Consider the following 14,105-nt stretch of genomic DNA (forward strand, 5'->3'; position numbering starts at 1 on the left):
TCAGAGATAATAATAATAATTATTATTATTATAGGCTGTAGTAATAGTAATATAATTTATACCTATTTAACATATAAGCTTTGTCACACCATTCATTTGCTAGCCCACATTTTTTCTTATAATTAATTTTTTACCAAGAAAGATTTATGATAAAATGAAGCCTATTTTATGAGTGATCTTGAAAAAATATTGGTTAGGCCTATATATGAGGTTTAGAAAGCAAGACATTCACATTTCAAGACAATTTATTAATATAATAAATACAATGCCCACTATCTTCCACTTCACCTTCAACTTCTTTTCTGAACCCATCAACTCCACCGCCTGCTTCAGAAGATCTATAAAAAATACAATTGCATTAGAATTATTTGGTTTATTAAAATTTATAATTTAAATCATTCTCATTATTTTTATTTGTTATTATAGTTATTTGATTATTTGGAATTTGTTGGTGTTGCAAACACAGGGTGTTAACTTACCTTTGTTTTTAAAATTGTTATCAAACTTTTATTTCTTACTTTTTTACTTTTATACGTAAACTAATGGTTTGGCCTGTTTTTATCTGTAGACTAGGTTAAGGCATTGACTATAATGGTTAAGGTTAAACACAAATTTTGGCACTGTTCTGTTGAGTTCAGCAGTAGACTATTAGAGTATAGTATAGTGAGTGACGTTGTCGATTCAGTGAAGCGCTGAGTATGTCAAAGGTTAAAGCACAAAAGGTTTAGGCTATAAACAAAATTCTACGGGTTCTTGATGCAATGAAATTAATTGTTTGCTTAACTTAGCTTACTTATATCATCATAGACTAACCAACACAAGTATATTTTTTATCAATGGAGTTTAAATCTTACCTTTACAGGAATCCCTTAGTTCTTCTTTGCTTCGTCTTGGTATCAAAACCATAAACAAAACTCACAACTAGTAACGAAACGAGTAACTCACAACACCAGAACTAGATAAGTGAGAACTGACAACTGAGAGTGAGGAAGTCTAAATCCAACAAAAATGGTGGTTCAGCACAAAGAAACAGGTTTTAGGAGCGTTCTGGGTAGGGGTGGAGGGAAAATTCTTTTGTCATATGGCACTGCTCACTTTAGACTCACATGAACAAGCTTGTCGTGGGTCTGGTTAGGTGTTTAAATTGTGGACTTGGCCAACCAGGTTATATATGTAAATAAAACAAGTTTAGTTTTGGCGCATTCACACAAGTTCACTTAACCAAAGCTGTTTTAAATTTGTAGTGGGTTCCAAACTCCAAGTTTGTCATACCAATTCATAAATATGTAAAAACCAAGTTTGGTCCAAGCTCACGTGCTGTCTGGGCCAGTTGAACAAGTCAAGGCCACCTAGAACAACAAGGCAGCGGCCTGGTAGAATTGGCAACGTCGCAAGTAGGGTTGTTTAGTGTCAGACGTCCCATAAGATAACATGGCAGACAGGTGACATCAGCTCATTAATTTGCAATTTAAATTTATGAAAAAAATTTATTAAATTATTGAAAATATATAAAACATACAGAATTGAAAACCAAAAGAATATGAATTGAAAATCTATATTATTTGTACATTTAAAGCGGAGTCAATATTTTCATATTCCAGTAACCAAGCTTTCATAAATAAAAATACCATTAGCTGCTTCGAAACAAAACAGCTGTTACAACCCTACATGCGACGTTGCCACTTCGAAGGCCGCGGCCTGGAGTTAAAAGCGGCCGTGAACGAGTACATAGATTGGTTGATACAAATAAAGAAGACATTGGGGAGAAAATATTGCCACAGCTGTCTTTATCGATGTAAGCCAAGCCTTTGAGAAAGTGTGGCACATTGGCCTACTTTATAAACTCAAACTAAATCTTCCTCATACACTTTATATGGCAATCAAATCATACCTAACCGAAAATATTTCAGAGTAAAATTTGGAGATGGCATTACAAAATTGTACCCAATTCCAAATGGCATTCCCCAAGGAAGTGCTTTCGGACCTGCACTATGTTAAGCTGTTTAGCCTATCTACCTGAAAATGCGAATACCACTGTGGCCACTTTTGCTGACGATACTGCTATTTTAGCGTCCCATCCTGATCCAGTTAATCTTCAGTTAAGCTTCAGTTAATCTTCAAAATTCACTAGATGACTTAGAAGAATGGTTGCAAACATGGAAAATAAAAGTGAATGAGAACAAATATAAATCTACTCATGTGACCTTCACTACCAGATTAGGTAGGTACTTGTCCTCCTGTAACCTTAAACAATGTCCAAATTCCTCAATGACATATCTCGGCATGATGGTTAACAAAATATTAACATGAAAAAATCACATCTAAAACTAAAGAATGTATCTAAATTTAAAATTAAAAAATCTTTCCTGGCTCCTGAATATTAAATCAAAATTGACCACTGAAAATAAACTATGACCATACAAAGTAATTCGGAAGCCAATTTGGACTTATGGAATTAAACTGTAGGGAATATCAAGTATTTCAAACATAAATATCATTCAATGATTTCAGTCAAAAGTTTTAAGATTCATCCTGCAAGCCCCGTGGTGTCAAGATCAATTAATTATCAATTATCAATCATTGAGATGGGGACGCCACCTAATATTATACTTCACCAGGACAGTGGAATTCCGATAGTTTTTTTTTTAACTTTATTTAATTCCGATAGTTGAAGAGAAAAAAATTAGTGTAAAATATCTAAAGATGCTTGAAAACCACCCTAATCACCTGGCTCTAAGCCTCTTGGACGATAGGCATACCGCGCTGTACAGACTGAAAATAAATCATGTTTTTGACCTCAGCTCTTTTCATTGAATTTTTTTTAAAGTTTGGTCTATCGATGTATTGAGACTAACTTTTTATTAATAATTGTATTGTACTTGCTGAATGTTTGGAAATTTGAAAAGGTTTAGATGACTGAAATTGAGTGCAAATTTGCAGTATCCAAACTTAATGGTATATTTTGTTCACATTAATGGAATTCATATTTGCAGTACCTATTCAAAGTCTGCATTAATGGTACGTCTAGTTCACGTATCTAAATGGAAAGTCTACTTGCAGTATCCAAACTCAATGGTAGGCCTATATTTGATTCACATAAATGGAAGGGTGGGTTCCATAATATCGACAACCGTAGAAATTGATCGAAACTGAATTATTCCCAGTTTGTCGACACTGGAATATTCCCACTTAACCGACATCCCAAATAACCGACGTCGCAAATGATCGACACCACAAATTGTCGACATCCCATATTGTCGACAATGAAATAGTTTCACTTTGTCGACACTGAAATAGTCCCAGTATATCGACAAGTTCCCGTTCTTCGGAGCTACTCTTGAAAAGGAGTTGTTCTAATTCATCGTTCAGTTCCTCAACTCACGAGTCGAGTCGCAATATTTGATTCCGAATTCCGACGGGCATCTACAAGCTGGCCATTTATTGACAAAAAACTTTTATATTGTAAATATTTATCTTTTTTATTTCTTTCCTTGTTTACAAGAAAATAGATGACTCGAGTGTTACAAACAATAGTTTTTAAGGAATAATGAGAATTAAGTTAATTTTTATAGGATAAAAAACTTAATCAACATGATTGATAACATTAGTCCTACCAGACACTAACTTAGGTAAGTCACCAACAAGAACCTAAGATACAGCTTATTCGTAGGCTAATTCTGGATCATCAAGCAATATTGTAGCAAATGTTTGAATATGCATTATCTCTAGGCTATTATGATCCCCATAGTTTCAATCGATATTAGCATAGCCCAGTTAAGAAACTGTACCCCATTCCTTTAGTTAGGTTAGGTTTTACCCTAACTAGCCAAACTTGATATAGGCCTAGGCCTAAGTTTATCAAATGAAATAATCAATATGACTGGGACGGGTGGCGTTGTCCTGTAATCCAGCTACTAGGAGGTCACGAATTGTGGATATTTAGGCATGCACTGTGGATTCGACAGTCCCTGGTGTGGATTAACGTCCGCACGGTGAGTACTTACTATGACTCTCCCCAGTACTATCCTGGTATTTAGACCAATTCGTATAGGCCTATACCTACCAAGGCAATAATGTGGTTCGGATTCCACTATAAACTGTATGTCCCTTAGTTGCCATTAGCTGTTTGGGCTATTAACAGCTATGTCTAAGGAATGTCGGTCTTAGTCACTAACAAGACTACAAGATGGCTCCACTCATCCTACACTCATCTCCATTCATACTAGTGGTTGGAATCACCGAATGAAAATAACCGAATCAATCGGTTATTGATGCTGAATAGACTAATTCGGTTATTTTATCCTGGTTCGGTTAAATTAGTCTTACTGTGCGATTCGGTGATTTAGTTGATTTAGTTTGTCACATCATCAGGTAATGTAACTAAAATTTATTCGGCGATTCGTCCGACTAAAAATCAACGATTGACGCTGAAAGACTAAATGCCATTCAGTTTCCCATAGGATAAAAATTATTTGTGGTTTGTGATAGTGAATACTTAATGACTAAAATTGATTCGGTGATTCATTCAACTAAAAATAACCGATTGACGCAAAAAATAACTGATTGATTATTCGGTCATAGAAACCATTCGGTTATCCCATAACTAATTCATACTTGGCTTAAAATACCTAGACCTACTTTGTATGGTTGCCAAGTAATAAGAAAGAAAGTAGGCCTATTAAAGAAATAGAAATGGAATGAGTGTAGGACGTAAACTTAAGTGCTGTCAAATATTCTAGAGCTGTTTGTATTTGGTGTAAGACTAGACTTGGATTATATCATTCATTGCTGATGACTTCAATGTTAGTTTTATAGATGATCCTGGAGCAAAGGCTGTAATTTAACCTGAACCCAAATTGGTCTCTTTTTTAAATATTGTCTTGAACCAATAAGTTAAGAGGACTAACTTTTCTGGACGACATTGCCATCGACATCACTGCAGATGGGAGAGAAAGAGAGACCAGAGTTGTGTACCCTGGAGGCAATTACCATACTGCTGTGATAATGTTCCTTGGTCTAACCATAACTTAAGTGAGGTGAGTCAATATTCTTTCTCCTTTGGGATAGATTCTAGGCTGTTTGTTAACTGAGTAATTCAAAGTTCAAATCGGTAGGGTACTTTGGTAAGTATTATCCGGAGGCTACAGAAATACAGCGCTTTGTGGCGGTTAAGTTATGTTAGGTTGGGTTATCATGGAAAGAACATTTTTATGTCCTAGGCCTACTGTCCATTGGGTGGGTTTATTCTTAACTGCACAATATCTTATGTTTGAATTTTTTGCGTTTATAAATTTATTTTATGGACAGAATTTAACCTTCATTCGATTTTTTTCATTATCAGCAAGTTTGGTTGGTTAGGTTAGGTTATGACAGTAACTGCCGGATGCCTAATCCACGTCCGGTTACTGGACCCGTATCCTCTGCGTAGATTTTTACGTACTGAATCCAAAGACCACTATTTTTCACTGCAGATGAATATTACTGAAACGGAATTAATCACCGCTCAAAATGTTTGAATAGTCAAGGTAGAGTGGATGACATTAACAAGTGGAATGAACTGTGGGTGAAGTAACTTAAGCCTACAGCTGATTGTTTCAACACCAAGCAATTGGAAGTGACAACTTTATTTAATAAATATGATTCTGTCTTCTGATAGAGTCTGTCCCTTGCTACCTGTGCGGTCGGTCATCTTTGTTAGAACAGGCCTGTTTTTTTTTTTAAATGTTTAACTGTTTTATGTATTTATTCGTGTCCGTACTGTGTTTATTTATTCTTCTGACGATGTTAACAACTGATCAACTCTACACTATGTACCTGAAGCTGACGATGGTGTTTTAACACCGAAACATGTCCTGAATAGACATATTTTATTGAGCTGTGACGGGAATTACGTAAGTAATTTAGTCTTACATTATGTCCAACAGCTCAGGGGCTACACACATGGATTTAAATTCTGTCTTCGCTCATAGGCCTATTGATGTCACATCAATTGGCCCCGTTTAATATTAATGGCTGATCATATTTATCGGCGTTCCAATGCTCTAAGTCATAGCCTCCTCTACGTATTTTATAGGCCTGCCTAATGCCTACAATTGACTAAATTCTTTACCCTAGGGGAGCGAGCAGAACTTCAGTACCGGGCTCAAATCCTGCCAGATGGCCAATGGATTTTATTTATTATTTTTATTATTATTTTTTTGTGAACACCACAGCTCTAGACCTAGGCTGAAGTGTGAAATGTGAATTAAAATTCCGGACTAGTGCCTGTAGCGTCCTAGGACAAAAAAATGTGTGTATACAGTTATTACATTAGTTATAAACTAATAACTAGGCGGCCTGTGCGCAAAATTACACATTTTAACATGATAACAGTAATAATAAAAAGGTTGTTTAAGTCAGTCATTCACAGTTTTCAAAATGAAGCGCATGTGAATTATTTTTCCAACTGTCACCTGACAAAGTGGCCTTCCTTGTACTTATTATAGCACAGAAAGTTGCTAATTGCTGCATTTACTTACTTTTACCGCGCTCTTTTTTTGCAGCACTCCTGTATTCCAACCAAACAACACAAAACAGCGTGGTTTTATTAGACACGTAATACATACGTACACTTGAAAATAAGTTGGCTACCCATTCAAGATATTACGACTACAATCAACTGGTACAGCTTACCATTTCACCAATGTTTGGATTTAACCTAACCTATAAACGTGTTGAACAGAGTTTGAAAGACTAATTATTTATATGTTTTATAATAACTGTAAGAAAAATAAAATTTGTAACACAAGTGCAAACTGCCTTTGCTGCACTCGAGATACTTTCCACACTCGCCTACGGCTCTTGCGTTTAAGCATTTCTCTCATGTGTAGCAAAGTGCCACTTCGCCCACTAGTTACTATAGTTTTTGGTGGAACATGAGGATAATTTATAATCTGTATGCAAATTTATAGTTTTTTATAACAATTTAAAACTAGGCCCCTACTTAAAATTTATTTGGATTACATCTCGAAACATGTTGTTTGGAAATGACTTAATTAGGCTATAGCTTGCATTTTTGCAAATTAGGAAATAACAATGAATTAATATTTGAAGCAATTTATTTTGTCTAAACCAAATTATTGTTACAAATTCTAATATTTGTACTAACTTGACCCAGATTTGCTCAAACATTTTCCTATTAGCTGTGTACCTATTTGAATATCGCAAATATAGAAAGGAGTGTACACACTTGTATTATTTGTTAGACCAAAATTATTTGTATAACACTATTTTTTTGCAATATTTCTGTACAGAGCTGAAGCCTACCAGTAAAATGGGGGTGTTGTAATTAATATCCTCCAACACTGGAGGATACAGGGGAGAGGTGTCAGAGGAAGAGGAGATGGAGGATGGGGCGAGTTTAAGACTAAGATTGAAGAAAACTAACTTATGGTAAGTTTTGCCATTTACTTAAATTTAATACTTATAAATCCAGGGCCGTGTCCATTGCCCCAAAGCCTATGTTGCATAACCCTCCTGAATTACTAGTATTTAACCAGCATTTTAACTGGAGAGGTGCCCAAAAATTTGCTTTGTTTTTTAGGAAATGTAGGCTATATTTTTTGACACCATGCAGTAATTATAATTATTTTGAATATGTCATAGTGTTTACATTTGGTTAGTACTGAAACAGCAATAATTTTAAGACAAATGGAATAGCCCTGTCAACAGAAGCAGTTGAAACAAGTAGAAAAATGTACAGTAGTTCAAACCATTTATTCAAAATTTATACAAAAGAAACCCAAACAGATCTCGTTACGCCAATAAATTCCAACGCCCTATGACAACACAAAATGACAAGTTTTAATTCACAATCACAGAATGTTCCAAATTTCAATAACTACGAAAATGAAAAAGCAATCATTGAAAACTTAGCAAAAACAAATGGGTCGTATTTTTAAACTATAAATTACAAATTAATTTTTTTTTGTAAGTTTACTCTATTTTCTGACAGTGAATTCATGTGCCATATATATTTGATCAGTATTGTGTTTTAACATTTTCACAAATTATTATATTAATTTAGCTGCTTTTAAATAAAGTTATACTATGGTATTGTTTAAGTATGAGGTAGGTTTCTAAGTACTATACTAAAGATTATTTATGAATTTTTTGTCAAAAGATTATACGAAATTCAATGATATTCATACGTATGGGATTTGAGTTTGAACTGATTACACATAACCAAATTATGTCAAACATGTTATTTGTTATATATTTTAGTTTAATTTTAATACATCTTGTTGACAAATTGGCTAACTATTCTTCGTTTAAACCAATAGAGTAAATGATCAAACACAAAAGCGGTTGAAAAACTACCCAACTTCAAAAGCTACTAGGGCTATCGCTACGCGTTCCAGGTAATATCTTGGGTTTCAAGGGTCGTTTCAAATATGGGTTCGCAAAACGGACAGTTGACGTATGACATCTTAAAGTTGTTCGCAAAACGGACAGATTTTACCCTGTTCGCAAATGCACACAGTGTCCGCCGTTAGGGTAATACGGCCCTGATTTGGAGGCCTATGTTGGTGTGGGACCTGGTGCGAATTGCGTCCCCCCACCAGGTACGCCACTGAGCACATTAAATAATAATAGAAGTTTGCATAAAAAGACTTCTTGTTCAGAATACAGTTTTCAATATTAATTTTTGTTCTGTTATATCCAGGCCTGATGACAGGGTGGATGGCGATGGAGGCATGGAGGTTGGGGGAGAGAAGGCTGAAGAAGTGGAGACAAATCAGTTTAGATTCATTATAATGATTAGTTTAATATTTATTTTGAATACCAGTATACTTTTATTTACATTTTGTTTCTCATTTAGATGATTTAATTAAGAAAATTTTATTATTTTTATAAAGATGTTTTCTTAAATTTTTAATATTTGTTTGTACTTCTGCCTGGTAAAAAACAAAACTGTTTATTATGTTTGTTAAAATGATTACTTCCACTAATGGACCTTGTCTTGGGTGAAAAGAGATATCTTGATATTTAACTAGCAGGGTGCCTGTTCTATCTATGGGCGGGGATCGTATAAGTCAGTTGAAACCTTCTTATATTTCGATATTTGGTAAATTAATCATTTCCAACTTTATATTAGTATAGATCGCTATTTCTGTATTGATGTACTGAAATGAATAAAATTATATGAAATTAAATGTTGTTTTTTATATATTCTGATGAAACACTATTGATAAGGCATAACAATATTCTAAAGTTTATAACAGCTGATGTTTGTGTTTTTATTAATGACTAGTGTACCTGTTGCTCAAATTCGAGCAATTGCGAAGCATTACAGGCGACTCAAAGATGATAGAAATACAGTACTCACGATCTACATAACAGTTAGATATAATCAAAATATTTTGTAAATGTCTTATCTTTTTTCAAAAAAGCTGATCTTGTTTTTTTAGTGTTTTTAGTGTAAGAAAAAAACTTTTTTTCTATTTCTTCTACTTGGTTGTGATCTATGACTTTTTCTATGTTTACTTTGTTTGCAAATCGGTTATTTCAATGATTGCTCCAGAAATGTAGCACAGTGTTAATACAGTTTTATTTTTAGCCTATCTCAAATTTTCCAGGATTTCTCGCTCTTTTCCATTGTAATAATTACACCAACCCAAGTTTCGTCTACAGATGCAATATGCCAAAGAATATCACCTACGTACAATCTCCAAGTAGTGATAAAAAAGGCAGAAACCAACCCATACAATAGATATAAGTTAACTCCATAAGAAATAATTGTAAAAGTTACTGTGATATTAGGATTTTCCACTGATTTGGTAATAGAACATTATATTGCAAAACATGACACGATGCAGAAGAAAATAAACTTTAAAATCAGAAAAATCCATTGCAAATACTGTACTTCATTTTGACAAATTCAATAAATCACAATTTAAATATTAACAGCTGTTGCATTAAAAAGTAGTGTAGAATTATGCATATGGTCGTAATATAAACAAATCTGAAGAGACAACTTTATAGGCTTCTGGGGCAGAGCCCCAAGGGAATTTACCTATTTCCTCTTTTGATGGCTCATCTACAAACCAAGACCTTTCTTTAGAGACCCCTACCAAGTTTCTACGCCCAGCCGTTCTCTCAAATTAGCTGTGACAAAACCCCAGTTTTCCTCCATAAGAATAACATGGGATAGGAATTTAAAGTCCACGGGGGCAGAGCCCCAAGGGAATTCACCATGTTTCTCTTTTGATGGCTCATCTACAGACCAAGACCTTTCTTTAGACACCTCTACCGAGTTTCTACGCCCAGCCGTTCTCTCAAAATAGCTGTGACAAAGAAAAACAGTTTCAAATTAATATATAGATTTATTGTATTGTGACTTTTGAGTGGTTGAAGGATTTGTGGTGATTTGGTTTTGAGGAGATTGATGTTCCTATTTTTTTAAAGTCTATCTATCTATATCTATACTTATTTAAATATATTAATAGGCAAGCATGTTTCTTTAAAACCTTTTTTCTCAGCTCGTGTGCATCGCAGGGAAAATCTACGCATACTGTTGGAAAGATATTTTCCTGTAGATGTGCAGAATCCCTTTATAAATTAAAATAGGCTCAAAAATAAGCACAACAAATGAATTTGAAAACTTTAAAAAAATAACATGGGAGTTATGGGTTGCCATGTTGGTGACGAAATAACAACAAAATATAAACAGAAAATCAAAACAAATTCCTATCACATGTTTTATTTACAGTGTGGGGTGTACACTGAACATTACAATATAGTGTAAGAAACGGCCATGTGGCCCTAACTTTGTCTGAATAAATATATAATTTTTCATTTCATATAATTTTAATTTTTTCATTTAATTTCATTTACATATTTTTGGTCGAGTTTTCGACCGCTGGACGACCTCTAGTACTTATTTAATACGCAAGCAGGTTTTTTGTGACAATTACTCCTCCGAAACTACTGAACCGATTTACATGTTCTTGGTGTCATTGGAAAGAGCGTAACGTGAAGTTGTGCAGGAAACTTTCTTTTTTAGGGAAATAATGAGAGAGTGAGGCCCTGGAGCCCTTTAAAGTTTCTTATTTCTCCATAAGATTAACATGGGAAACAAAAATTGTCATGAAACTCCAGCTGTTGTCGGAAATCAAAAGTGAGAAGAAGAGCATAGGTTAATTGTTAACAGTCAATAAGTTTGCTAATAAAACAGTTTGCTACAAATATTTGCTGACTTGGTTGAAGTTCGTTTTCAAATAACGCCTGTAATACTTAGCAATTGCTCGAATTCGAGCAACACAGGGACACTAGTACTTATTTAATACGCAAGCAGGTTTTTTGTGACAATAGTTTTGTATTTCTCCATAAGATTAACATGGGAAACAAATATTGTTATGAAACTCCAGCCGTCGTCAAAAATTAAAAGTGAGAAGAAGAACATATGATAATTGTAAACAGTCAATTAAGTTTGCTAGTTTAACAGTTTGCTACAAACATTTACTGACTTGGTTGAAATGAAATATTTACAACGAGAAATCACAAATTTAAATTACAATCATGCTAACACGATCCCTCATAGCGACACAAAACAACGATAAATACACAAATTAAAGATACGACCATACTAACACGATCCGTCTTGGGGGTTATGTTTACACACCCCCAACTCAAACTCAAATAAATGTACTCAATGCGTTTCATTGAATTGAATAATAAATAACATCAATTAAACTACAGCTGATCAAAATGTAAACAATCATGTTCTTCATAAGGATAACATGTAGGCCCCTGAATATATGGTTTGACCTAGAAATAATTAGAACACAAATGAAACCATTGTAGTTTGATAGTGAAAAGTATTGTGAGTAACATATCAAAAGTCTCCAAAAATATCTTTGGTGGAACACCACCATTTTTCCAAAATGGCGGCCAAATCCAGTAGTTTTTTAATTTTTATTGAAATTATGACTTTCCAGTCAATATTGGTGAAAAGTCGTAAATACATTTTATTTTCCTCCTGAAATTACCTTTAAAATGATACCAAATACATGTACGTACAACCAAAAATAAACACCGCAGAAATAATAAAATATTTCAAATAAAAGTTTTCCAATAAATTAATGTAATAGTCCAAGCAAACTAATAAAACAGACACAGGAATCGTATAAAAATTTGCAAGAAACGTTTTATGGTTTTATTTTTATTTTTGTGGTGTGCAGAGTGACACATCAAAAGTTGCAAAAAATCAGTCCACGGGAAACCCCTAAATTAATTATATAAAATGGCAGCTTTTCCAATATTGGACAGATTTTGCAAAAAGAGATACCGAATACTTTTTTGCACATTTTTCGAGTTATTGACTTGGGACCACCGCCAATATTTATTGGGTCGTTACTTCATTTTGATAGGGGACGCGTTTTTGGCCGCCATCTTGGATCCACCATATTGGACATATATTTTTTTTAATGGAATGATAGTGTTGTGACACATCATTTCAAACCACATTCTTATACTGATTTCAATGCTGAAATCCGTTTTTTAATATATTTTTTCGTTTAGAAGATATGTTTAAACGAAAACTCTCCCCCATACATTTCTTATGGACGTTTCGTAGTTTGATATTTTTTTTTCAGATTATTTTTCTTATATCCAATTCTTATTAACGGTTGCAGTTCGTTCTGGCCTTAAAATACTCAGTATTGTAAGGACTTCCATTTGAGCTCTTGAGCATTATAATCAGACGAGTTAAAGACCAGCTAAGAACCTCAGAACAATATCAATTTTAACTGTTTAGAAATAAATTTGTATTAAAAGATTTATAACTAGGGTTGTTAATACGTCACCAAGTTCTTTCTGGTCTCAAATTAGCCTACTCAGTAAATGTTTGGCTGTGATTTTATTAATTATTAAACAAAATCTGACAATTTTAAAATGAGTCATGGATCTTAATTTAACATTAAAATGTATTTATTTTTAAATTTGTCTTTTTACGTATATCCCCAATTCTAAATCACTCCCAAAACTCGTTATAGTCTTAAATAATTCGTAACATTATTTACTTTTATTTTAGCTATGGATTACTTATTGGGAGTTATTAGGGTTCGGGATATATGTCCTTAACCAAAGACAAATTTCTAAAAAGAAATAATTTACTGTCAAATGAAGATTCATGACTCATTTTAAATTTTTCAGATTTTATTTAGTGATTGATAAAATTAAAGAAAAGCATTTACAAAATAATTTAAGACCAGAAAGAACTTGGTGACTTATTAACAACCCGAGTTATAAATCTTTTAATAAAAATATATTTCTAAAAGTTAAAATTGATATTGTTCTGAGGTTTGTAGCTGGTCTTTAACTCGTCTGATTTTAATGCCCAAGAGCTCAAATGGAAGCCCTTTAAGGCCAGAACGAACTGCAACCGTTAATAAGAACTCGATATATAAGAAAAATAATCTGAAAAAAATTATCAAACTACGAAACGTCCATAAGAAATGTATGGGGGAGAGTTTTCGTTTGAACATATCTTCTAAACTAAAAAAGATATTTAAAAACGGATTTCGGCATTGAAATCAGTGTAAAAATGTAGTTTGAAATGATATGTCACAATACTATCATTAGCTTAAAAAATATATATATATCTATGTCCAATATGGCGGATCCAAGATGGCGGCCAAAACCGCGTTCCCTATCAAAATGAAGTACTAATGACCTAATAAATATCGGCGGTGGTCCCAAGTCAGTTTCTCAAAAAATGTTCATACAAAATGCATGTAGTATCTTTTTTCAAAATTTTTCCAATGTTGGGAAAATCCGCCATTTTAAATTGTGATTTTAGTGGTTTTCTCGTGCACCGATTTTTGGCAACTTTTAGTATGTTGTTCTGCAAACCCAACACTACAAAATAAAACCATAAAACGTTTTCTTGAAATTTTTTAAGGTCATATCCTATATTTCTCTGACTAGGACTATTACGTTAATTTATAAATAATATTATTATTTGTAATATTTTATTATTTCTACGGGGTTTATTTTTGGTTGTAGGTACATGTATTTGGTATTATTTTAAAGGTAATTTCAGGAGGAAAATCAAATGTATTTAC

General features: G+C 33.5%; 2 long non-coding RNA genes across 3 annotated transcripts; one reads left to right on the top strand and one right to left on the bottom strand.

Annotated features, from left to right (window-relative positions):
• Window positions 1–227: 227 nt before the first annotated feature.
• Window positions 228–1,260, bottom strand: LOC128983551 (uncharacterized). The gene is made up of 2 exons (XR_008489863.1): window positions 855–1,260; window positions 228–338 (listed from the first exon to the last, which is right to left on the bottom strand). It is a non-coding gene; the product is annotated as an uncharacterized LOC128983551 (long non-coding RNA).
• Window positions 1,261–3,450: 2,190 nt separating this feature from the next.
• LOC128982618 (uncharacterized) lies at window positions 3,451–9,126 on the top strand. 2 transcript variants are annotated; one of them, XR_008489699.1, is made up of 4 exons: window positions 3,451–3,629; window positions 4,808–5,036; window positions 7,293–7,431; window positions 8,705–9,126. It is a non-coding gene; the product is annotated as an uncharacterized LOC128982618 (long non-coding RNA). The 2 variants fall into 2 exon arrangements; XR_008489698.1 differs by lacking the exon at window positions 3,451–3,629 and having other exon boundaries at window positions 3,789–5,036.
• Window positions 9,127–14,105: the final 4,979 nt, after the last annotated feature.

Source organism: Macrosteles quadrilineatus, unplaced genomic scaffold (assembly GCF_028750875.1).
Source record: "Macrosteles quadrilineatus isolate MER2022 unplaced genomic scaffold, UCM_ALF_1.0 Scaffold_1__1_contigs__length_201487025, whole genome shotgun sequence".
In the NCBI taxonomy this organism is placed as follows: domain Eukaryota; kingdom Metazoa; phylum Arthropoda; class Insecta; order Hemiptera; family Cicadellidae; genus Macrosteles; species Macrosteles quadrilineatus.